The sequence below is a fragment of the Glycine max genome, chromosome 19, assembly GCF_000004515.6.
Source record: "Glycine max cultivar Williams 82 chromosome 19, Glycine_max_v4.0, whole genome shotgun sequence".
Lineage (NCBI taxonomy): Eukaryota > Viridiplantae > Streptophyta > Magnoliopsida > Fabales > Fabaceae > Glycine > Glycine max.
Genome location: NC_038255.2, coordinates 34459899 through 34485005, shown reverse-complemented (window position 1 = coordinate 34485005; position 25107 = coordinate 34459899). Strand labels below are relative to the sequence as shown.

The window sequence follows — 25107 nt, the reverse complement described above, 5'->3', positions numbered from 1 at the left end:
CTTCCTTCTAAGACATTAATTATTGTATTATTAAATATGATACATAATTAAATTTTATAAAAAAATTATAAATAGAGAGGATCAAATTACTTGGGATGTATTTAATTAGAATTTCAAAGGATTTTAAAAGACTTTTTTCTAATAAAAAAATTCTTGTGATATTCAATCAAGACTATCAAGATTTTCTATAATTCATAAAACTCTACTAATATTAAAAAGTATATGAATTTCAATGAATTATTTTTTGGAATAAATTATTTTTATGTAACTTTTTTGGAGAAAATATAAATACCACACCCATCTATAAAAATCACTTCCAAAGTTATGGAAAATTGAAAAATTTATGTACTTTTGAAAATTTTCATGACATTAATAGAACTCAACATTTCAAAAGTTAAGTGTTGGAAATATATAAAGTTTTCATACTTATAAAATTTAATTTCTTAAATGTTGAACCACCCTTGTGTACTAGATATATTCATAATATAATCTAGTCTAATAAAAACTTAGTGAAAATCAAATAAACAAAAAAAATAATAGATTGGACCAAATTTTGAATTTTGGTTTCAAAAACTAGGCTAAAATATATTTTTTGTCCCATATAATACTTAATTTGCAATTATGGTCTCTTATTTTAAAATCAAGACATTTAGTTCCCTTATTTTTTAAACTATTTTGGTCCTTCTATCAGTTGACTATTATTGCTAAGGTGAAACTTATATGGCAAGAAGTTAAATTGAGTGGAAAAAAGTGTCTTAATGGGAATTGAACCCATGACCTTTATCACATGGGCCAAGCTTTCCACTCATGACACACAAATTGGCAACAACTTTATTCCAACTGACACCACTGCTATGGTCAACATGTTGCTTATCACTCACGACCAACAAGTTTGGTCTAAGCAAAAATTGTTCAAGCCAAAGCGTTTTCTGAAGGATGAGGATGTGCCATTACAGGGTCTGATTTTAGGTTGACACCTTTTTGCTCTAAAAGAAGGGTGTGCCCTGGAAAAGCCATAGGCTTGGCCACTGTTGAACTTTGGCTTGCTATGTTCTTACAAAACTTCAAATGGATGCCTTGTGATTTTGGAGTGGACTTGTCTGAGTGCTTGAAGCACTCTATGGAAATGAAATGCTCTCCCACAATCAAAGTTGTTACATGGTCTATTTCTCTTGCTTGTGTAAACCGGTTTGGTTAATCAAAGCAAATAACCTTGCTACATAATGGGTTGGAGTATCTGATCATTTTGGATACTCTAACACATTCCATAACAAGGTTATTTGATTAACCAAACTGGTTGACACGAGCAAGAGAAATAGGTCTTGTAACAACTTTGGTTGTGAGCGAGCGTTTCATTTCCATAGAGAGCTTCAAGCACTCAGACAAGTTTACATGAAAATCACAAGGCATCCATTAATTTGAAGTTTTGTAAGAACATAGCAAGCCATAGTTCAACAATGGCCAAGCCCATGGCTTTTTCAGGGCACACCCTTCTTCAAAAGCTTAAAGATGCCAACCTAAGATCAGACCCCATAATTGGTACATCATCATCCTTTAGAAAATGCTTTGCCCTGAATTGTTCTGGCTCAAACCAAACATCTTGGTCATGAGTAATAGCCCATATTTTGACCGTAGTAGTGGTGCCAGTTGGAATAAAGTGGTTGCCAATTTATGTGTCGTGTACGGAATGCTTGGCCTTTGAAAAGAAAAAAGACTCGATGTGTGCATTCTTAGGGTTTCCTTCACTATGGCACGCACGTAAGGAAGGTTTGGAAGGTCGCCATCACTTACACTACAGTTAATACCAACCACAGGGTCAATTTCAGACTAAGCCTTTGCTTAGATATCTGGATGCATAACCATCTTAGCTAGTATCCATTTTAGAAGGATAGCCATTATATCAATCCCTCTAAATATGATTTCCTGAAAAGTAAAATCACATTAAATCGCATTAGTTTGTCATTGGCACATTCATAAGGTGATTAATAAGGTAGATTCAAATTAGCATGTACTATAAATGATAAAAAGTTAAACCAAATAATTATCTGAAAGGTAAAAAAGTAATGAACATGAGATTAAATAAGAAAAAGCTTACCCATAAAACAACAACCACATCAGAGTCTTAAAGCCTATTTTCTTTCTCCAAATCCAACATCACATCAACAAAGTCACTAGAGCTCTCGATAACCCTGTTCTTATCCTTACCTTCAACAACCTTCTTCACTTCATGCTTCAAAATGATTTTCCCCACCAAAAACATTCACTTTATCCACCAAACTCTTGCACCTCTTCCTCACTCCTTGCAAATCCAACAAACCCAAAAGTGGGAAGTAGTTACTCTAGTTAAATACCCCAAGCAAATCATACCTCTCATTCACCAACTCCTTAAGCTCACACCCACCACCCCTTCACCAAACACATAGCTCCTTCAAAACACAATTTTCATCACATTATTCAACGATCCAAAATGCAGCACCTTCCTCTCCTTCTATACATTGTCCTTCCCCGCCATGCCTACAATTTATTTCACCATTTGGGCCCCAACTCGAGCCCAAAACTAGCCAAAGTAGAAATACTTCTCAAAGAAAACATATGAGTCACATAAATCCTCCTTAGGTTCTTCCAATACTCACCCTAGGGTGCAAACCCCATTGCACGATGAAAGAGAAGTTCAAAGGGTTGATAGCTTGTCTTCTTGGATTCCCGACTATTTCTTGCCATTAAAACATGACAATGATTCTTCAAGGCATTTTCAGTTCTACCATTAAATACCTTTGCAATGGTTGCCAAGCTTGCCCCATAAAGCTTATGAGCTGCAAGTAATTCTTCTTCCTATTTTGTAAAAGGATTTTTGTTAGGTCAAGGATCAAGATGATTCCGCCAACTTAATTTGCAGATTTTACCTAAACAAAAGCAATGAAAACCCATTATTCAAAATACATTACAACAAGAAAAATAGAAAGATATGAGGTACTATAATGTGTGTGTGTGTGTTGATAGTATGTATTAATTTTCTATGCTAAAGCAATGGTGTCTTAGTATTATTATCTCATTTGTAACCTTTATCTAGTAAAACATAAAAATCACTCTTCTATTGCCTTCACCTTCTGCTTGTCCATCCTAATCTGGCCATCCCTTATCCCAATGCCCTAAATAAGACTATGATTTTAACTAAATCATATTTAAGTTGATTATGATTAAAATAAAAATAAAATATTCATGCCTCGATGTCAAATGCACTAAAGCTATGCAAGACCCAAATAAGTAAAACCAAGGCAACAAAACATAAACCAAGGTCTTCTCCCTAAGGTCACTCCTTAGGATTTGGCCGGACATCACATATAAGCATATCAAGCATTTCATGTCATTAATATTGGCATATTCTTATTTCAAAGACACCATGTATTTAAAAAAGTAAGCTTTCATACTCTAAAACTGTGTTTTCACTTGGTGAAGGATGCCCTCACATAGCAACACAACATAGGGAAAATCCTAAGTTTTATGTTTCATTTTTGCTTGTCAAGAAACAAACTCGCTTAGTGACATTTACTCTACTTGCTTAGTGAAACTAAATCTCATTTAACAACACATTGCAAGGATCATAAACCAATTCTTCATATCATTTTTGCTCAACACAAATGTATCTTGCTTAGTATAAACTTGATGTTCTCTCTAACTTATTTTCAATCTGTGAGAATGAATCTCGTTTAGCATGAAATTGATGTGCTCTTTGACTTCTTTTTGTTCAGTGAGAACAAATCTCGCTTAGTGCGAAATTGATGTCATCCCTAACTTATTTTCACTCAATGAGCCAACATTCTGGCTAAGTGAATCCCTTTTAGGGACTTGCTTTAGTCTTTGGACTTTTTTGGATCTATGAGAGCCCTTCCTCACAAAGTGAGATGCGACGAACAAAACATTTTAGATAGGGTTCTTTGAACTAGAGGTCTTAATTCAAAATAATTTGAAACCCAAATTAACTCATTAAAGGACAAAGTATATCGATTATCTTTGCTAATTTCAAACAAGAATTCAAATTAATTATCAAGTTATCAATTCCAGTATCACACAAAAAATAAGGGGAAATGCAATTAACTATAGCGCACAATTCAATCTCAAATTTTAATCCCAAAACACATCAAGGATTTGGGGAAATCCCATCCCTTTTCACACACAATCACATAATTATAATCAATTCGAGATCTAGGGTCAATCTCTCTACCCTCAACAAAGCCACACTCATGAGTGAGATAATCTAACTCCTCTTACCTCGAAAGAATTGATCCACGACAAAAGGATGAAAGTGCAACATGGTTTTGATGGTTTATGAATCTACAGATACAACAAATCTGTTGGCATGGTTTGCCGAAGAGGCATGAGTATGAAAAGGAGGAAAATGTTAGGTTAAGGGACATAATACAACTTTTAAGATAAGTTAGGCTTATGCATACAAAAGCCCAACACAAAGGTCCAAAAAATTTCTATAAAATATTTTAATTAGAAAATCCTTTTCTTCTAAGGCCCACCCAAAACCACATGTGTGTGTGTATAAATAGGAAAGAAAACATTTGGGTGATGTATATTGAAAGAAGAATAAGAGCCCTACTACAAACATTATTCAATTCCTTATATAAAAAAAAAGACTTTCAATTTTTATGTAGTGATTTAAAATAAAGCCATAATTGCTACATCAATGTTGATATGAGGATATTTATGAAAATGCAAAACAGATTAACAATACAAAATATTATCATTCACTCTATATATAAAAATTACTTTAGGCAAATGTACCCAAACAAACAATACAATTTAATTGGTATGTTCTGATAGTCACAAAGATGTTATTAAAATATTGAACAAATATTTGGACTCACTAAATTTTTTTTTTACCATATAGAGAAATTCTGATTTTAATTGGAAAACATTATTAAAAGCACTTATAATATTTGTATATAAGCTTTTTCTTATTTAATAGGAAATATGTATAATAATTAATAATAATTTTTAAAATAATTATTAATATAAATATCTCGTATAAAGAGTATATAATTGAATATTTATAAATATAAAATATGCCAGTTCAACTTCTACTTCTTGTCTTAGTTAATATGATGATTTAACAACGTACTAATATATATATATATATATATATATATGAAAATAAAAATACTTTTATTAATACTTTTTTCATGCATATCATTAAGTTTCTCCAAAGAGTATATTTATTACCTGTTAAAGGTAATAGAGACTACAATATTAGTACCTACTACCCACCATCACTGACTCGCAAAGTTCTTGCTCGTGCGTGACCTCCACCCTATCCTATCTCCTCCACACCGTGCACCGCCACCATTCCCCTCCATCACTATCACACAGAGCCCCTACTTGCACATGACCTCCACCCATGCATGATCTCCTCTCCACCATCATTGTGCCACTGTGCACATCCACTGTTGTGCACTCCTCTGCCATAACAGAATTAAATTTCGACATGGATATTTGATCGCACGGAATCATGATTCTGTTCGATTAAGTGGGGGTGAAACACGATTTCGTTGTTATGTTTGGGGTGAGAAAAAATTATACAATGGAATTGTGATTCCGCTATGTTGGGGGGCAAAAACTGGTGCACGACATAATTATGATTCTATTGTGCATTTTGTTCAACGGAATCACGACTTCGTGGAGAGAGTATTTTTGGAATAAAAAAGTCACAGTCCCTTGGTAGGGACCAAGAGCAATTCTAATGGTACCAATAGTAACTCCTAAATAAGATTTACCCATATTCTTGCAAGTTGTGATTTTTTTAGACCCAACCTAATTTTATGTCGAGCCACTAGAGACGTTCACTCAATCATAGCATATATCACTTATTAAACAATTTAATAACTTAGTTAGATTATTTTGTAAAAACTCACAATTAGATTAAGTTATATTCATCCAAAATTATTTGATATTTTATTTGTAAGCGAAAAAAGTTGACGTAATATATACTTCAAAAATATACAAAAATATAAATTATTTGATTTTTTTATTATTGTTTAATTTTGACAAAATTTCAAACAATAATTAAGATAGTATACAATTATAATCCAACTTTTGGATTGATAAAATTCGCATCTTGTATAAAATTATTGAAGGTGTAATAGTTTGCATAATATAAATTATACCAGTGTAATTTGATCATCTCTCTTGTTAAATATTATATTTTTAAATATCATATATTATGATATTTGGCAAATATAATATATGAATTTTCATATAAATATACATATCTTAAAAATATATTACAAAACAAAAATTAAATATTACAAAATTAAACACCTATATATAATAATAAAAATTTTATATATACATTAATTTGTTTTCTATTTTTACTATTGTCTTAAAGTAGTTATAAGACTCCTTAAAAAAATTATTTATGAAATAAATTTTAAAATTTCAAATTATTTAATATAATCTATATCTCCTAATCTATACCAATTAATCGTCAGTTTAGGTGATATTGAACTCGATTTCTTTAAGCAAGTTTTTAAGTTTGAGTCTTGTGGAAGAAAATATATAATTAGAAGGTGAGAAAACATGATAACCAAAAAAAATTATCTTTTAATTTATATTTTAAATAAACTATTGTGAATAATTTTTATTTAACTGTATATATTCTGTTTTAAAACACATATTTTTAAAGTAACTAAATTAACACGAGGTTTAAACACAAATATTAAGGTTACATTTTATGTTATAAATTTAATATTTATATATTAAAATAATTATTTTTCCATATATAATATCATATATTAAAATTATTATATCATATAATAAGATCTAATAATATTAATACTCACGCATATCTATATATAAAGAGATTTTATCCTTAAATAGTATCGTATTTGTTTCCCTAAATTTTACTACTGTTTAGAAATATTTAAAAAATTTCAAAATCCAAATCAATGTGTTTCGTAAGCTTCTTGGAGAGCTTAATTATAAGTTATTTTGATTAGCTTGTGAGCTTATCAACCCACCATATATAAATATAAAGAAAAAAAAAGTTATACATTGATGGTGTAAAGAATTTTATACCGTTATTCAATCATAATTCATCTTGTATGATAAGTTTGTTGATTTTTATAATAATTACTCTAAAAGTCATATTAAAAGTGAATTATGATTAGACAACAATATAAAAGTATTTTACACTTTTGGTGCATAATCATTAAACTCATAAATATAAATATATAATATAAGTTTAATTGTTTTTCTATAAAAATTAATAGTCATACATTAATGGTGTAAAACAATTTTATATAGTCATCTAAATAAATAAATAAATCGTTGCTGATATGACTTAAACTAATTATCATAAAAGTTAGTAAAATTAACACATATGGTGAGTTGTGATTTTTTTATTATAGAAAGATATCTATTTCATTTCATTCAAAACATCATAGAGGATACACATTGATGCTCTAGCTAAGTTATAAGCAATATTGTTGGTTTGCCTCCTTACAAAAACTCACAATTGAGTTTGGAATAATATCGAGAATCTGGCTACACTTAGACAAAATAATTTCAGAATCAGTAGCATTGTTGTTACAACACCTCAAGTCTTCCACCACTGATTTACAACCACTTCAATAATATTTTGTAAGCGCGATTCTGGAATTCATGAGATTGCTTGCAATAAAACCCAAGATTCAGATTTGTTTGGGTTTGGGCACCGGGATGCCATTGAGTTCTTGCTTAGATAAAACAACCTTGCTCATCGCGGATACACATTCCTGCACCAAAACAATATCTATCTTGAAATATTGCTACATCAACATTGGGTTTTAGGGAACCTATTGGAGGTGGCAACCAATTCTGATCATGGCTAGTTTGGAGTTGGTTTGTGGACTGATTGTCATGTCTTCGGGCTTGTTTCCATTCACCTAAGTATTCACTACTAAAAAAAGTGCTTTCTACATCGAACCTTTAACATCGGTTATTCCAAAACCGATGTTAACAAAAGCGCGGTGGCATTTTTATAAATAAGTAGACTTAGTTAACATCAGTTTTTCCAAAACCGATGTTAACTACTCCATAGTAACATCGGTTATTAAAATAACCGATGTTACTATGGAGTAGTTAACATCAGTTTTGGAAAAACCGATGTTAGTATGCCATTGTTAACATCGGTTTTGTAAAAATCGATGTTATCAAGTTGATGTTAACATCGGTTTTATTAAAACCGATGTTAGTATGCCATTGTTAACATCGGTTTTGTAAAAACCGATGTTATCAAGTTGATGTTAACATCGGTTTTATTAAAACCGATGTTACGTAGTTGATGGTAACATCGGTTATTTTTAAAAAACCGATGTTGTTATCATTATATATTCAACTTCTGAAATTGCACAACCCACGCGCTTGAACCCTATCGTTCTTCTTCTTTCTCCTTCTGCCTGAGATCGTCTTTGTGTCAAACTGGCCTGCGCTTCTGTGACTGCAACCACACTGTGGAGATCGTGTTTGTGGAGATCGTCTTTGCCACTTATCCATTGAGGTACGTCCTTTCGTTTTAACATTAGGCGTTCGTCGTTTTAACATTTGCTCACTTTCGCAGGTCGAAGAAAAGTAGGAAACGAAAGAGTCCCGGAAAGGGTACTCCCAGGGCGTTATTGTTGTTTCTCCTTTTGCCTGAGTTCGTGTTTGTCGCAAACTGGGTTGTGCTTCCGTGACTGCAACCACATTGTCAAGTTCGTGTCTGCGCTTCCATCGAAGGTATGTCTCTGTTGTATGTTAATGATGAAAATCCATTGTTCAATGGCCTGTCTCTGTTGTCATGTTTCGAAACCCTAGTTAGGCACAAAGGGTTAATCGTAACTGAATCTGTAGTGATTTAGGACCATATGTAACTGCCTTAAGCAGTTATTGCAAAATAAATTATGGAGTAACAACAGGGGGGTTAGGCAGTTTTAGAACCATTTTCAGGAAGGGAGAGACCAGGCTCTCAAACATCTTGGGGGTTCTATTTCTTTTGAATAAAATTCAGTCCTTATTCCCTTACCAATTGGTATCTATGACATTTCTTTTTAGTTTTTACCAGTTGGGGGTTCTATTTCTTTTGAATAAAATTCAGGCTCTCAAACATTGCTTTTTAGTTTTTACATTGCTTTTGAATAAAATTCAGTCCTTATTCCCTTATTCCCTCAGCATAGGCTTCAAAACAATGACATTGTCCCATGAAGCATGCCACACAAATACTGTATCATCTGCATATTGCAGAATATTTGCAGGCTGACTTTGCTTCCCTACCATGAAACTTCTGTACAGGTTCTTGGCTGTTGCTACCTGCATCATTCCTGTCAAACCTTCAGCCACTATATTAAAGAGCAAGGGGGCTAAAGGATCCCCTTGTCTCAAACCTCTAGTGGGAACAAAATCCTTTGTAGGGCTGGCCTTTACTAGGATTGATATTGTGGCAGATTGCAAACAAGCCTTGATCCATTTTCTCCATGTAAGGTTGAAGCCCATCCTATCCAGCATGTAATCAAAGAAAGACCATGAAACAGAATCATACGCCTTCTCGAAGTCCACCTTGAATCCAGGAAACACACACTAAGCCACCAGCTGTGTTTATTGATGGCTGGAATTCCCATCCAATATCTGCATTCCCCCATAAGGCCTGGCACGTAGCCTTGTCAATCACCAGTTTCCCAACCTTTTTCTTATCATCAATTGTCTCTTTTTATTCTCACTTCCTTAACTCAGTATCTGCCAACTGAGATACATTAGGAATAACAAAGGGAAAGTGGCCATGCATATGCAAGCACCCACAATCAGTCTTAACACAGCAAGGTCCCCAACATAGGGAAATTATTAATAGCTATGCACTATTATCCTATGTAGTTTTCTTTCAGCTTGTATAATATCAAGGCTTGTTAGAGAATCAACTATGATTCATACTTATACAAATATGTATGAATTTACTACGTCTAGTACTTATTAATGAATATATTATATTTTTGGCTGATAAAAAAAAACACACAACAATCTTATGCTTGTGTTGATAATGATGCAGGTATATTTACAACGACAGGACCCCCTTTGAGAAATTGGTTGATAAATTCTTCTGTCCTGGTAATTGATTACTTTTTTTTACTTCACCTCCAGTGTTACTAATATAGAAATTAAAGGAAATTCAATCCAAAAGAAAACTTGTTGTCATGCTTTACAAGTCATATAAATTATCAAAATCTAATGACAATGAGTGCACAGAGCTGCAACTTGGCAGTAGTTTCTGACTAATACATCAGCATTAGGATTCCCAAGCATACAATGAGCTAATCAAGATTTTCACATATCATTTTTGTTGTTTCTGCTGCTATATGGAGAACAGTGTTATCATCATCATCCTGCGACAAAATAAACAGCTTAGAACTTTAAATTAGAAACATAACACACAGAGACACACACACACACACACACACACACTCATCATAGAAACACACACAGACACACACACACACACAAGTTTGATAACAAATTTGTTCAATTATACATGTAGAAATTTCTTCAATTCTAACTTATTAGGGGTGACAAGGTAGCTGGCCTCTTCATAAGGTACTTAATTAAATTTAACTTAAATTCTACTGCAGTGGTGATGACCTACTAATATTAGTGAAAACAAATTTGCCAAGTGTACATATAGTAGGGAAGTAATTAAAGTGAGCCTTTGATTCAAATTTTCATGTAGTTCCATCCTATCCTCTTTCCAAGCTTGGGTATAATTTCTGTATGTTGCTCTTAAACTATGAATTGCATGAATTGTTTTGGTAACTAAACCTCAAACCTGCCTTATTTCTGCATGCCATATTGTTTCAAGTGTCTCTGCAATCTGTATTGATTGTGCCCCAAATTTTCTGCTCATAAGCTGAGTAGTACTGTAGCTATGTTTGAAGCCGGTGCTAAATAGAAGGCTGTGAAATATGATTAGTCCTCGACTCTTAATTTATAGATCTGTAGAAAACATAGGGCCCTAGGAAAACAAGTGTTTATAATAAGAACTAATAATCCAATGCCTCTGTTTGCATATAGCAAAGTGAACAAATAGAATCTACTCAATCTAGAGAAGGTGGTGTACCTGTAAATGTCCACTGTGGGAATGGGCTTGTTACAGATTGGCCATTTGGTGTTATAGAAACCAAAAAAGGAAAAGGTGAAAATTTAAGGAAGAAATTCTAATAATACAACTAATCACTAGCTATTCAAAGATGAAGAATGGTATAATATAAAATTATTACACATGACTATTTTTGCCATAAGAAGTAGGATTTTAATGTCCTTTTGAATGCTTAAGTATCTCATACCATGTTGTAACTGATTCTCATTTAAGGATGGATGGCTGACAGTGACATTTTATACATGAATGCTCACCAGAAAATAACATTAAAAATGTTTTACATATATAGTCATATAAAATTGTCAACAGGGTTCTCATCCCTACACGATCTTGTTTTGTTTTTAGCTATTCAAATCAGAAATCAGAAGCTCTAATATCTGAGGCAGCATCAGAAACAGGGTCATCCACTTCAAGCGAAAATTTCAAGGTAAGTAGATTGTGTTCTTCTGCTGGGGTGTCATGAAATTAAGAGAAAACTGTTAAGAACATTTTAACCCCTTTAAATGAAGTGCTGGGGTGTCATTAACTGCTGGGATGTTGTATTTTAATTGAAATGTAGATAATAGGCTTTAAAAGCCTTTAAATACACTGTGGCTAATTTTTGTATGGTTTTTCTTAGGCTTATCATTTACTACTGCTAATTGGCGTTGCTGTGGAAGCTATTTGATTATAGCAACTCCAGGTACGTTTGTACGTTCTACTATCTTTATATGTATTATGATAGACTATTGTTTTGACATTTGTCGTAGCATTTATATACACATATACTGCTGTATTTGTTTGGTAGATAAATTGTTGTATGTGTTTGACTAACTTATCAATAGTACTATCTTTGAGTATTTGTCAATAGTACTCCTCCCCTAAAGCTATGTATGAAATCCAGCTTGTGTTGTTTTTTTTTTGAAAGGCAAAACATATATTATATATTATTCATAATAAACACAGCAGCACCAGAAGTACTGTTGGTGATTTACATGGATGCAATGCACCTAATAACCACCCACCAGTACATGATTAAAACAGCAGGTACCCCCCCACATATGCTAAAAAAGAGAACCTAATTTAGCCAAAAAATTCTCCAAGATTAGACAACCAATAGTTAAAGGAAGTGCAGAAGTTTTTGTCCCTGGACTTTAGCCATGACCACATAAGGGATAATGCGTCTTCCATGACTTTTGGTGGTTCAAATCTTTTGCCTTGGAATATGAGGAAATTCCTATGCTTCCATATTGAGGTTGTTAATGCAATCCACCATCTGTGCCATCTGTTTTGATTCTTCCCAGCTCCAAAGCCGTCATAGAATTGAGCGTAGTGAGATGTTGGAGAGACTGCAAGGGGTCCAACCATTGGCGTGAGGAAGATTTCTGTTAGAAGTGGTTATCAATCTGTAAGCTGACCTAGTTGAGTATAAACTCTAAGGTTCAGTTGTCCATCTCAAGGTGTCCTTCATTTGAGGCTGAATCTGTACATTACTAATTACTTCCATAAAAGCCACAACTTCGCCCTGTTCATGATCAAATAAATTCCTTCTCCATTTTAGATCCCAACACCATTGACCATGAGATATGTTACCCATGTTGGAGATAGAGCTGGTCTGCTGTTTACTGATGAGAAACAGCTGATTCAACTACGGTTCAAGGTTAGAATCAACCCCAAGCCATTTATCCTTCCAAAATTTGACTATACTCCCATCCCCTACCTTCCAAACCAAATGTTGATGAATAGGGCTAAATTCAGGTTGCTTAATTAATTTTCGAAGATCCCTCCACCAATGAGAATGCCAAGGTCTATCACTACCATTATTAAGGTCTGCCCAGGCACCATATATTGAGTTAAGAATTTGAACCCATAGCTGATCTTGATTAGAGGATAAAGCCCATAACCATCTTCACAACCACACACACATCCAGATTCAACCCTCCATCCCCGGTCAGACGCCACGTGAAGTGGAAGATGGCCCGCACGAAGAAGACAGGGGAGATGACGACTGAGGCCGCAAAGGAAATCGCTGAGAAGATTGTAAGTCATTTTCAACTAACCATTACAATTATGTTTGAATATTTTGAGAATGCCATGTACCATTGTGTGTTTTCTGTGCAGGATTCGTTTGAGGAGCAGGCCACACAGGGATCGTTTGTCCCCCATGGTCGTCAGGATGTTCTGGCCGCTGCTATTGGACGTCCAAAGCACCCTGGACGTGTCCGTGCTGCTGGAGCCGGTGTCACCATCAAGCAATACTTTGGATCGACTCCACGGACGTCCCGCAACGCTTCCTCCCTGCCTCCTGACGAATTACAACAACTGACTTAGCAGATCAAGGACCAGCTAGAGGAGTCCATCACAGAGAAAGTGACGAGGCAGGTCATGGCATCCTTCAGCCAGCTTCAGTCACAGATGCAATCTCAGGGACTTGCAGTGCCTCCTGAGCCTCTGGTTGGTCCTGGTCCCTCCGGTCCTCGAGTGAACACAAAGGGGAGTTGTGTTGATCCCTCAGGAAACGATCCTGAGACGGGTGACTCTGACAGGTGCGGCTTGTACATAGAAGCAGATCCTGCTTGCCTGGTTGCCGTGGAGAGAGTTTATGAGGGATCCACTCTTGTTCATCACACTCCTTTGTTGCCTGGACAAGTAAAGGTGAGTGTGGACGAGGTTAAAGATGCAGATGCTGTAGTTCCTGTACCCATTGATGAGGTTTCCTTAGTGTGGCAGGCACTTCACACCTTCCTTGCTTGGCCGACACATCTGGTCAAGTCTTTATCACACCAGGTACTTATTGTCCTTACTATATGTTTCTTCTTTTTAAATTAATTCATTAAGCGTGCCTCAAATTTGGCTATTTAACTTTGTTTCATGAACATGTAGTTGTGTCTCTGCCAAAACCACCTCCGAAGCCCGATCCGAAGGTCGATGATCCGCTTTATCTGATGACATTGACCATCCCAGAGCTTTTCTTGAGGCCTTATCAGGTTAGATGGGATGCCACCATGTTCGTGGTCGTTAATCCAGATTTCCCCCTGTACATAAAGCACGAAGACCTCTCCGAAATCGCACACGGTGGTCAATGTCTCAGCATATCAGTGTTACAATTGTGGATTCTGTAAGTCTTTATATAAAAGGTTTTTATTTACCTAAGTTATGGCTTTCAATTCATAAATATTTAACTTTGACTTAACATAAACAGGCATCTCACTGAAACATGTATGCGAGCGGGGAATTCTGATATCTATGGATTCCTCGAGCCTCAGTCCATTCAGAGGTCTTAGTAATCACAATTTGAATCTGAAAGTTACATAAAGAGTTGGATGCAGAGTTCACAACGCGATGTGTATCTTGGAGCCTACCTAAATGGGTAAGTCACAAAATAACAAAATTTAATTAATGTTTACTAATGTACTAACCCATTTTAGGTTCCACTGCAGCGGACACTGGCAGATGGTGGTTATCCTGCCCAAGGAACACTTAGTTGTCTGGTTTTGTTCATTGCATAACAGGCCAGACAACTACCTTAAGGGGATTATTAATAGGTTAGTGTTGTTTTCAATACATTTGCATTGTAATACCTCAACGTACAACACCAGTTTTTAATTGTTACTCATATGGAACAGTGCTATCAAGGGTCTTGATGATGCTCCACAGCCTAAATCAAAGGCTCCTGCTAGGTGGATTGTCGTCAAGGTACGTCATTTACATAAAACTTCCACTTATATATATTTCTTTATGTGTCTGTACACTAGTTGTTTAATTAATATCCAAATTTCATTATGTATTTAGTGTAATAGACAAAAAGGAACTACTGAGTGCGGCTACTATGTGATGCACTGGATGTCCACCATCATTTTAGGAACTTTTAGAAATAGATGGAAAGCGGTAAGTTTATTTCAAAGAAAATCGATTTATTTATAATTTGTATTACATTATTAACTTAATATGATTTATTTAATCATGCAGTATTTTAACGATCCTAGACCATTGGAGCCTGAGAGATTAAAAGCATTGCGGATCCAGTGGGCACAGTTTTATCTCCAAGTTAGAGATCAGGCCTAGGATTTAGGGACATTTTTTAACATTTTTTACATTTTTTACATTTTCTATGTAACATGAACATTGAATTCATTTGTTGATTGTTCTTTATAATATATAAATCAATTATTTGATGTTTATTATCATTAAAACTGCTTGAAAGCAGAATAAAATGTTTATTTGTTGTGAATTGGGCCTCCTGAAATTGCATTTGACAGGTACAATTTTGGGTTTATTGTAAAAACAGAAAGTATATATAAAAAAAATACTTGAAAACAACATCGGTTATTAACAAAAACCGATGTTAATATCATAACCAACATCGGTTATAATAGAAAATCGATGTTCACGTTTGTATATTAACATCGGTTTTTTGTGTATAACCGATGTCAGCGTTTGTATTTTAACATCGGTTATCTGTAGATAACCGATGTCAACTATTGTACATTAACATCGGTTAATTATAAATAATCGATGTCAATATTTGAATATTAACATCGGTTATTTATATTTAACCGATGTTATACACAAAGAACTACACCAAATAAGTGTATGCATCATCAACGTTGACATCGATTTTCTAGCAAAACCGATGTTAAGGGCATATATTAACATTGGTTTTTTTAGAAAACCGATGTTAAACTAACATATTAACATCGATTTTACTGGAAAACTGATGTCAACGTTCATCATGTGTACACTTTTTTTGCTGTTGTTCATTGTGTTCAACATCGGGTATTTAGAGAACCGTTTGTTGTCATATGTATGTTAACATCGGTTTTGAAAACCGATGTTAACATTCATACATTCAACATCATCACTTTCAACATTGGTTTTAGAACCGATGTAGAATGTTCTAAATAACCGATGTTGAAAGTGTATTTTCTAATAGTGATTGTTTTGCATTAGATTTATAAATATGGATTCGAATATCCATAGCTTCCAAGATTTTTTTTATTTCTTTGAGTCCAGATCACCCAAAGAATATCTGCAATAGTTTCTTTCTTTTTTGGTGGAAATTGCATAAAATATCAAAAAGTAACTCATTTATTCCTTCTAAAATCATGATTTTATGCTATAAAAATTCCCAAAGACTCGTGATTTGCCAAATAGTTTTTGCATGAACACAATCAAAAAATATATGCCACTCATTCTCAATGCTATTATCACGAAAAGAACCCTCATGAGGACATACAACACCTTTTCACTACTAGAATAAACATTTTTTACGTCGTTTTTTCAACCGTCTTAGTACGTTGGTTTCTACATCGATTCTATGAGAAATCATCTTGGATAGTTTTATTTCTTGTTTAAAAAATATTAAAAAGGCCAGTATTCTAAGACAATTTTCTAGAAAATTATCTTAACAACCTCCATATCCTAAGACGGTTTCCCAAAAAATCATCTTAGAATCATGACATTCTAAGATGGTTTTGCTGAAAATAGTCTTCGAATCCATACTCTAAGCGATTTTTAAAAACAATCATCTTATAATCATGATATTCTAAGATGGTTTTGCTGAAAACCATCTTAGAATCTATAGAATCTAAGACATTGGGTGAAAATCGTCTTAGAATCCTAACATTCTAACACAGAGAGGGCACAAAGACACTTAGAGGCAAGGGTATGAGTGAGGGACTTTAAAAGCTAAAGGCACAAGACTATGCGAAAAACACTTCACTTTCAAAGACGAATTTGAAAATCGTATTTGAATTATCGATTTCAACGACGGTTTCACTAAAAAACCATCATCAATTTGCTATTTCAATGATGTTTTTTTGAAAAATTTCGTTGAAAAAGTATTGTTATTTACAAAAATGTCATTGCCTCTTTAACGACGACAATTTTCGTAAAATCATCATCGAGTTCTCGTCGTAAAAGCTATGTTTTGTGGTAGTGTTTGTATGTAGTCTACTCCAAGAGGGCAAACAACCTCTCAATATTCGCCAAATGAAATTCCTTATCTTAGGGGGCACATGCAATTTTCGTACTTGCATCCAATCTCCATCTTTTTGAGGTTTTGATTTTGGATACTAGTGTTCATGAGGCAGTGGTAAGATGATCAAACAAAGTTGGACAGATTGAGCAATGGGATTTGTTTTATTTCGTGAACTTCAGCATTGCTAAAAAAATTGATGAAGTAATTCTTCTCTCCAACCATGTGTTTCGTGATTAATTAGATAACTTACAAGAAGTGTGTCCAAGCCATTTGGAGGAGTGAATGATATGTATGAATTTTCATTTGATCTATGCCAAGGTTGACCCTATATTAGAATGTCCCTTCCATTTCCAATTCTCCATGTTCTTCCTTCATTGAGCATCACCTGTGAAGCATGGATACTACGCAAACAAAACTTGGATTGTGCCCCAATTGAGCTTCTAAAAAATTCCCATTTGAAAAATATTTAGCTTTGAAGATCTTAGAAACCATAGTATCTTAGTTGGTCATGAATTTCCTACCTTACTTCCCTAGCATTGCCAAGTTGAAAGCATGAAGGTTTCTGAATCTCATTCCTCCATCCTTTTTTCTCATTGTCTCCTAGTTAAACTAGTTTATTCCTTTTGTTGCTTCTTTTCTTTTGCCCCACCAAAAAAAATTCATCATTTTCTAAAGGTTGTCTTGAAGAGTTGAAGGAAGCAAGTAAACACTCATGCAGTATGTAGGGATTAATTATGCCATTGATTGATGCACTTCCATAATCTGTCCTTCAAGAATGCAAAAACCTACTTCTTTTTTCCTTCCAATAAGACAAGGAAGCCCTAAATAAATACCTATCCCCAAGGTATGTTGAACACCAAGGAATAAGGATAAGCGTTGGTGTAAATTGTGTTAAGTGTTGGAGCTGAAAAAGATTTCTAAATTTTGATAATTGATCATTTGTCCTGATCCTTTGCCATAATTATCTAGGACCTCCATTAATCATTTGTCCTGCAAAATAAAAAAAGTTGTCGACAAATAAGAGGTGTGAGAGGGTAAGACCCCTTGTTAGTCGTTATTTACGACTAACTTTTGTATTGAATAGTTACATGAAATTAGTCTCTTTCCCCCAATTTATGGTTCTTTTTGTAGGAATTGTACATATTTTCATGTTTAGTTTGATTTTATATAGTAGATACTCCCATTTTGTGAATTAATGTTGAAACCACTTCAGTTTCAGGCTAAAAGAAGAGAAGGTTTTTGCAGCTGGTGTCTCACTAAGCGAGCCTTATGCGCTTAGCAAGTGACATCCGCTAAGCAAGGCACACAGCTCGCTTAGCGTGTTGGAAAACCCTAGAAGTGGATCAGTCAGAGTTGTGCTCGCCTAGCACGCTGCAAGCTCGCCCAATGAGTCGTTTGTTTCTTTACACGCTCAGCGTGCCCAGCTCGCTAAGACAAATTTCACTAACTCGCGCTTAGCGAGCCAATCTCGCTAAGTGAGCCTTTAGAATCTGAAACGTCAATGAGCCTTTAAAACACTGAAGTTGGCGTAAAAAAAAAAAGAAGGAGTTGAAAAACAAACCCAAGGGAGAAGCCAAAGCGACATAAATGAAGCCTCCATGAGAGTTTAGGTTAGAGGAGTGAGATTAGGGTTCTAGAGGTTGCAGGAGAGATCCTCAACCATTCTTAGCCATTTTCTTCCCTTAAAATCTATCATTTGTGTTGAAAGTTCATTACTTGTAATGGAAGGCAAAACCTCTTGTTGGGGAGTTCTGTTGAACCTTTGATGTAACACTCTTTTACTATTTATTTAATGTTGTTTTTATGTGTTCATTGCTTCTATCTATGCTTATTTTTGCATGCTTGTGGCTTGATCACCCATTTGTATGTATAGTTAGGATTTGTAGCATTGGGAAAAGCTTTAAAGCCTTAGAACTTAATAGAGCAAGCTAGAAAACTGTATGTCTAGGAATGGAGTGCAGTGATTTAGTCCTTATTATGCTGTAATCATAATGCAACTTTTTTAGACTAAATTTGTTGAGGGATCAAGGACGAAGTTTAAATAAAGTTACGCCCATTCACTCGAGGGATCTTGGTTTGGATAATTTTTTAGCATAAGAACATTAAGATAACGTTAAATAGAGAAAAATACATAGCAACATCAAAGTAGATTCAGCTGAACGACCCAACGCTTTTTACTTGTCTGTTTTTACTTCTCAATCTCTAGATATTTTAAATTATGGTTAATTAGGTTTTCATACAAAAAAAAACTTAACATTTACTTGCTCTATACAAATGTTTGCTCATTGAATCTGTATTTTTTGAGTGAAACAAGTTCCCTGTGGATATGATACTCGATTTTTACCGTTTTATATTACTTGTGCGACTCGGTACACTTGTCGATTAGCATCGCAGATGAGTGAACAAGTTTTTGGCGCCGTTGCCGGGGAATTTATTTCCATTTAGATAGTATAGTTCAGTTTGTAGACATTTATTCTTTATTCTTTGATTGATTTTTGTGAATAGTTAGCTAGAATTATTTTCTTTTGATTTGGTTAACTGCTGCTCTGTTTAGTATTTCTTGTATGCAAGGTAACTCTTCAGTAGGGAATTTAGCTCCATTGGATTTGGAGATAGAAGCCACTTACAGGAGAAATAATGCAAAAAGAAGGAGAAAACTTTTACAAAAAAAGGACAGCACAACCAAGTTTGGAGGAAACTCAATCATTTGAATCATCTTCAGCATTCCCAGAGCTAAGAGAATCTGAAGTAGGTGCGTCTGAAGCACATGTCATGGCTGAAGATCAACCACGGAGGGTGACTCTTGAAGATTATTTTAGCTCTACTGTGCCACAATTCTTTACAAGCATCGCGTGGCCGGAAGTTCAAGCTCACAATATAACCTATCCTCATTCCTTGATTCAGCTGATTCAAGGAAATTTGTTTCATGGTTTGCCAAATGAAGACCTTTACGTGCACCTTGCTATTTATATAGAAATCTGCAACACGGTGAAAATAGCAGGTGTGCCAGAGGATGCAGTAAGACTTAGCTTGTTTTCATTTTCATTGGCTGGAGAAGCTAAGAGGTGGCTGCATTCTTTCAAGGGAAACAACTTGAAGACTTGGGAAGAGGTTGTAAAGAAGTTTTTGAAGAAATATTTTCCTGAGTCTAAGACAGCTGAAGGCAAGGCAACTATCTCCTCATTCCATCAATTTCGAGATGAATCCTTGAGTGAAGCACTTGAGAGATTCTATAGCTTGCTGCGGAAAACACCAATTTATGGATTCTCTGAGCTGATTTAACTGAACATTTTTATAGATGGTTTGAAACTGCAGTCCAAGCAGTTATTGGATGCTTCTGCTGGAGGAAAAATTAAGTTGAAGACCCCTAAAGAAGCAATGGAACTTATTAAAAATATGACTGCTAGTGATCATGCTATTTTGCGTTATCGGACTCATGTACCCACAAAAAGAAGCCTGCTAGAGCTTTCTTCACAAGATGCACTATTGGCACAGAACAAGTTGCTAGCCAAGCATCTAGAATCATGGACAGAGACACTTAGTAAGCTGCCAACTCAATTGCAAACAACTCAACCTTCACATTCAGCAGTAATGCAAGTTGGAGGTTGTAGCATATATGGAGGAGCACATGAATCTGGTTGCTGTATACCTCTTGATGATGTTGCAAAGGAAGTAAATTATATAGGAAATCAGCATAGACCAGGGTTTAATGCAGGTGGATTTTCAGGTTATCAGCAAGGTTCCAATTTTAATCAGAATCAAGGGCAGTGAAGGTCTCATCCTAGAAATCAGTTCAACAAAGACCAAGGAGGATCATCCAACAGGCCTTAAAATCAAGGGCCTAGCCTCTATGAAAAGACCACCAAGCTAGAGGAGACTTTGGCTCAGTTCATGCAAGTTTCAAAGTCCAATCACAAGAGCACAGAGTCTGCTATAAAGAACCTGGAGATTCAAGTGGGACAGCTAGCTAAGCAAATAGTTGAGAATTCTTCTGGAGGTTTTGGAGCCAATACTGAGAAAAATCCCAAAGAAGAATGCAAAGCTGTCATGACTAGAAGCAAGAGGGAAACCATAATAGAAGATGAAGGGAGGAAGAGTGATGAGCAAGAGTTAGAAGGAGAAAGAGAAAAAGAAGAAGAAGAAGATGATGATCAGATGAGGGAGAAAAAAATAAATGATGAGGAGAAAGGAGAAAAGGAAGAAAAAAAATGAAAAAAAGAGAAAGAATAAGAAAGAGAAGAAGACAAAGAGTGAGTTGGCCAGAGAAAAGAAGAAGGAGGTTGTCTCATGTTCAGAGAAAGAAGTACCATATCCTTTGGTGCCGTCCAAGAAAGACAAGGAATGAAACTTCGCTCGTTTCCTTGATATCTTCAAGAAATTGGAGATAACTATCCCCTTTGGAGAAGCCTTACAACAAATGTCACTCTACTCCAAGTTTCTGAAAGATTTGCTGACCAAGAAGGGCAAATATATCCATAGTGATAATATTATGGTGGAGGGAAACTACAGTGCTATTATCCAAAGAATCCTTCCACCTAAATACAAGGATCCAGGGAGTGTCACAATCCCTTGCTCTATTGGTGTGGTGTCTGTTGGGAAAGCCCTCATTGACTTGGGGGCTAGCATAAATTTGATGTCTCTCTCCATGTGAAGAAGGATTAGAGAGCTGGAAATCATGCCAACAAGAATGACATTGCAGCTGGTAGATCGTTCTATTACAAGGCCTTATGGCGTGGTTGAAGATGTGCTAGTCAAGGTGCGACCGTTTACCTTCCCTACGGACTTTGTGATCATGGATATTGAAGAGGATGCTGAAATCCCACTGATTTTGGGTCGTCCCTTCATGTTAACCGCCAATTGTGTGGTAGATATGGGGAAAGGTAATCTACAAATGGGAATAGATGATCAGAAGATCACATTTGACTTGTTTGATGCAGAAAAGCACTCACTTGACCGAAATATTTGTTCCAAGATGGATGAAGTTGAGAATGAGATGGTTCTGATGCTAGAGCCAAGATTGCTCCAGACCCTTAGAGGTAATATATGGCAAGCCAGTGACATTAAAGAAGTGTTTACTGGGAGGCAACCCAGCTCTTTTTCCTTGTTTTCTTTTTGTTGTTTTCTTAATCATTGCATATAGTTAGGTCTCAAATTGTTTGTGATTGCTAGAGTAAGACATCAACATGTTTTGTATGATATAAAGGGTTGCTAAAGCTTCTTTGAACCTGTGGATGAGAAATAACTTAGAAAATTTTTTCAGTCATCCACTCACTCAGCGCGCCTTGTGCGCTAAGTGAACCATCCTTCATGCACTGAGCGAGTCCTTACTAGCGCTAAGTGTGCCAACCCCTACCCATTGGCTGAAGGGGTCTCGCTAAGTGAGACAGTTGCGCCAAGCCCAAAAACTTCTCTAGAATTGCAATTAATGGAATTGGGCTAAGTGAGTCATCTTGCTAAGCGCAACACATAGTCTCGCTAAGCGCACCTGTACATTAAGCGCAAATATCTCTCTGCCTGGACCCCCATGCCAATTGGGCTAAGCGGGTCATACCTGTTAAGCCCAATTATCTCTTTGGAATGGCATTGCGCTAAGCGAGACCATCTCGCTAAGCACGACCCCACTACTGCATCATGAGACATTTAATTCGCTAAGTCGGCCGCGTCCCGCTTAGCGAAAGTTCTAAACCAATCAGAGCTGCAGAACTCGCTAAGCGTGCATCTGTGTGCTAAGCCCAAATCCTTCTCGGGTTTTCTAATTCTTGAATTGGGCTAAGCGAGTTTGTCCCGCTAAGCTCGTGAATTTAAAATCTGAAAATTCAAACATCACTGAGTGCTCGCTTAGCGAGTCACTCACGTTAAGCAAGATAGTCGAAACTGTAAAAAATAAGACATAACTGCCTTAGGCAGTTACTTTGTGCACAAATTATAACCTCTTCTTCCCTATCATTGGCATTCCCTGCACTATATTCATCTTGCATTCTCTGCTTCTTTTGCTCTCATTTGTACTCATCAACCTCTGCAATCCATGTAATTACTTCTGACTTTACCTTTTTAATTTCTATTTTTGAACCCTAGGATAGAAGCCATGTTGTGTTCTCTGAAATTGTTGATTTCATGTTGATGATTGCTTAGTTGTTAGATAACATGTTGTTGGGGGTTTAATTTCGCATGTAATGTAGGTTGATTTGACGTGTTTTGCATAGGATTCTTAGGCTTGAAAGTGGTTGGATAGTAGGGGCTTAGAAGCCCCATTTTTTTTTGGAAATTTTGATGTTCTCACTAAGCGAGTTCATCAATTTTGGATGAATTTCTGGGTTTCTGATGAACTCACTAAGCCGGCCCTGTCCCGCTAAGCGTGTGCATCATTTATGTTTAAATATATGCTTTTTTATATGAACTCGCTAAGCCACTGCACTTCGGCTTAGCGAGTGTTTAAATTTCCAGTTTTAATTTCTGGGTTCATATGAACTCGCTAAGCCACCATGCTTCTGATATTTGAATAAGCCTGGGCTAAGCGAGTCAATCTCACTAAGCCTAAGGCAATTTAGTTGTTTTGAATTTTGTCCATGCACTAAGCGAGCCCCACTCGCTAAGAAAAATTTCTTTTGTGTTTTTGAATAAGGCTTAGCGAGCCAGTCTCACTAAGCTAATTTTGTTTCAGTAGTCAAGTTAGGCTAAGCACCTGCTGGCGCTAAGCCTGTGTAATGTGTTGCACTAAGCGAGCCTGTCTCGCTATGCGTAATTAGCTCTCTGTTAGAGAATAAGGCTTAGCAAGCCATGCTCGCTTAGCCATTGTGTTGTGTCAGTTAAGCGAGTGTGTCTCGCTTAGCTAGAGTCTTTATTTTTATGTTCTCGCACTAAGCGCGCCCTGTGCGCTTAGCGTACCCTGTTATTTTCTGAAGGTGCACTAAGCCAGCCAGTCTCGCTAAGCACGCAGTCAGCTTTTCTGTTTTATTTTTCTGCTTTCATTTTTGAATAAAACATGTCTAATTTCAGTTCCTGTGATTCTTTTGATGCAGATGACCTCTAGGAAGAGGAAATCAACTGCCTCCAGACCCTAGGAGCCCTATGATACGACTAGATTCATCTCTGAAGGCATCTGGGAGAGATACGAGCAAAACATTCACTCCCGGAACATCCTTCCGGAGAGGAACGTTAACTTATTCATTACGGAGTACGATGAGTTTCGCAGGGAGCTCGAGAGGAGGCAGTGGCATAAAGTCTTGACCAGGCAGCCTGATGGTCACATAGATGTAGCCCTGGTCAAGGAGTTTTATGCAAACCTTTATGATCCAAAGGATAAATCCCCCAGGCAGGTTTGAGTACGGGGGAAGCTTATAAAGTTTGATGGGGATTCACTGAACACATTTCTAGAGACCTCGGTGGTTCTGGAGCATGGGGAGCGCTACACCGCCTACACCAGGTTCTAAAGCAAGCATCCAGATCCTCAGGAGCTTGCTGCCAAGCTTTGTATTCCAGGGCGTGGTTTCGTTTTAAACGCTGAAGGAGCGCCCTGGAAGCTCTTGAGGAAGGATCTCACTACTTTGCTGCAGACCTGGAGCGTCTTATCATATTCTAACCTCGCCCCCACCTGTCACACGTCCGATCTTAATATGGACAGGGCGAGGTTAGTTTACGGTCTAGTGACCAAGATGGACATGGATGTGGGTTCATTCATCTCAGGCCAGATTTCTCAGATGGCCTAGTCCAACTCCTCAAGGTTCGGCTTCCCAGCTTTGATCACTACTTTATGCATTGCTAGAGGAGTGGTCCCATATTCACTTACCTTCGAGTCCCTGAGCCCTGCCATTAATTTGGCATACATTAGGAAGAACTGTTGGAACCCGGATTATCCCAAGATCACCTTTTCGGGGACCCGCAAAGCTAGGGCTCGGGGACCTTCAGACGCTTCTGCTCCTTCTTCTTCTTCTGCTACACCTGCTCCAGCCCCAATACCAGCACCCTTTGGCACCTCCATGCAGAGCTC

The 25107-nt window shown here is 36.2% G+C and overlaps 1 non-coding gene and 1 pseudogene across 2 annotated transcripts; both read right to left on the bottom strand.

Moving 5' to 3' along the window:
- Positions 1 to 1116: 1116 nt before the first annotated feature.
- MIR10196 (microRNA MIR10196) lies at positions 1117 to 1367 on the bottom strand. The gene has a single exon (NR_161654.1). It is a non-coding gene; the product is annotated as a microRNA MIR10196 (primary transcript).
- On the bottom strand, positions 1123 to 5493 carry LOC106797377 (cytochrome P450 78A5-like; annotated as a pseudogene). Its single transcript, XR_005890062.1, has 3 exons — positions 5338 to 5493; positions 2096 to 2832; positions 1123 to 1923 (listed from the first exon to the last, which is right to left on the bottom strand). The product of XR_005890062.1 is annotated as a cytochrome P450 78A5-like (transcript).
- Between the last annotated feature and the right edge of the window lie 19614 nt (positions 5494 to 25107).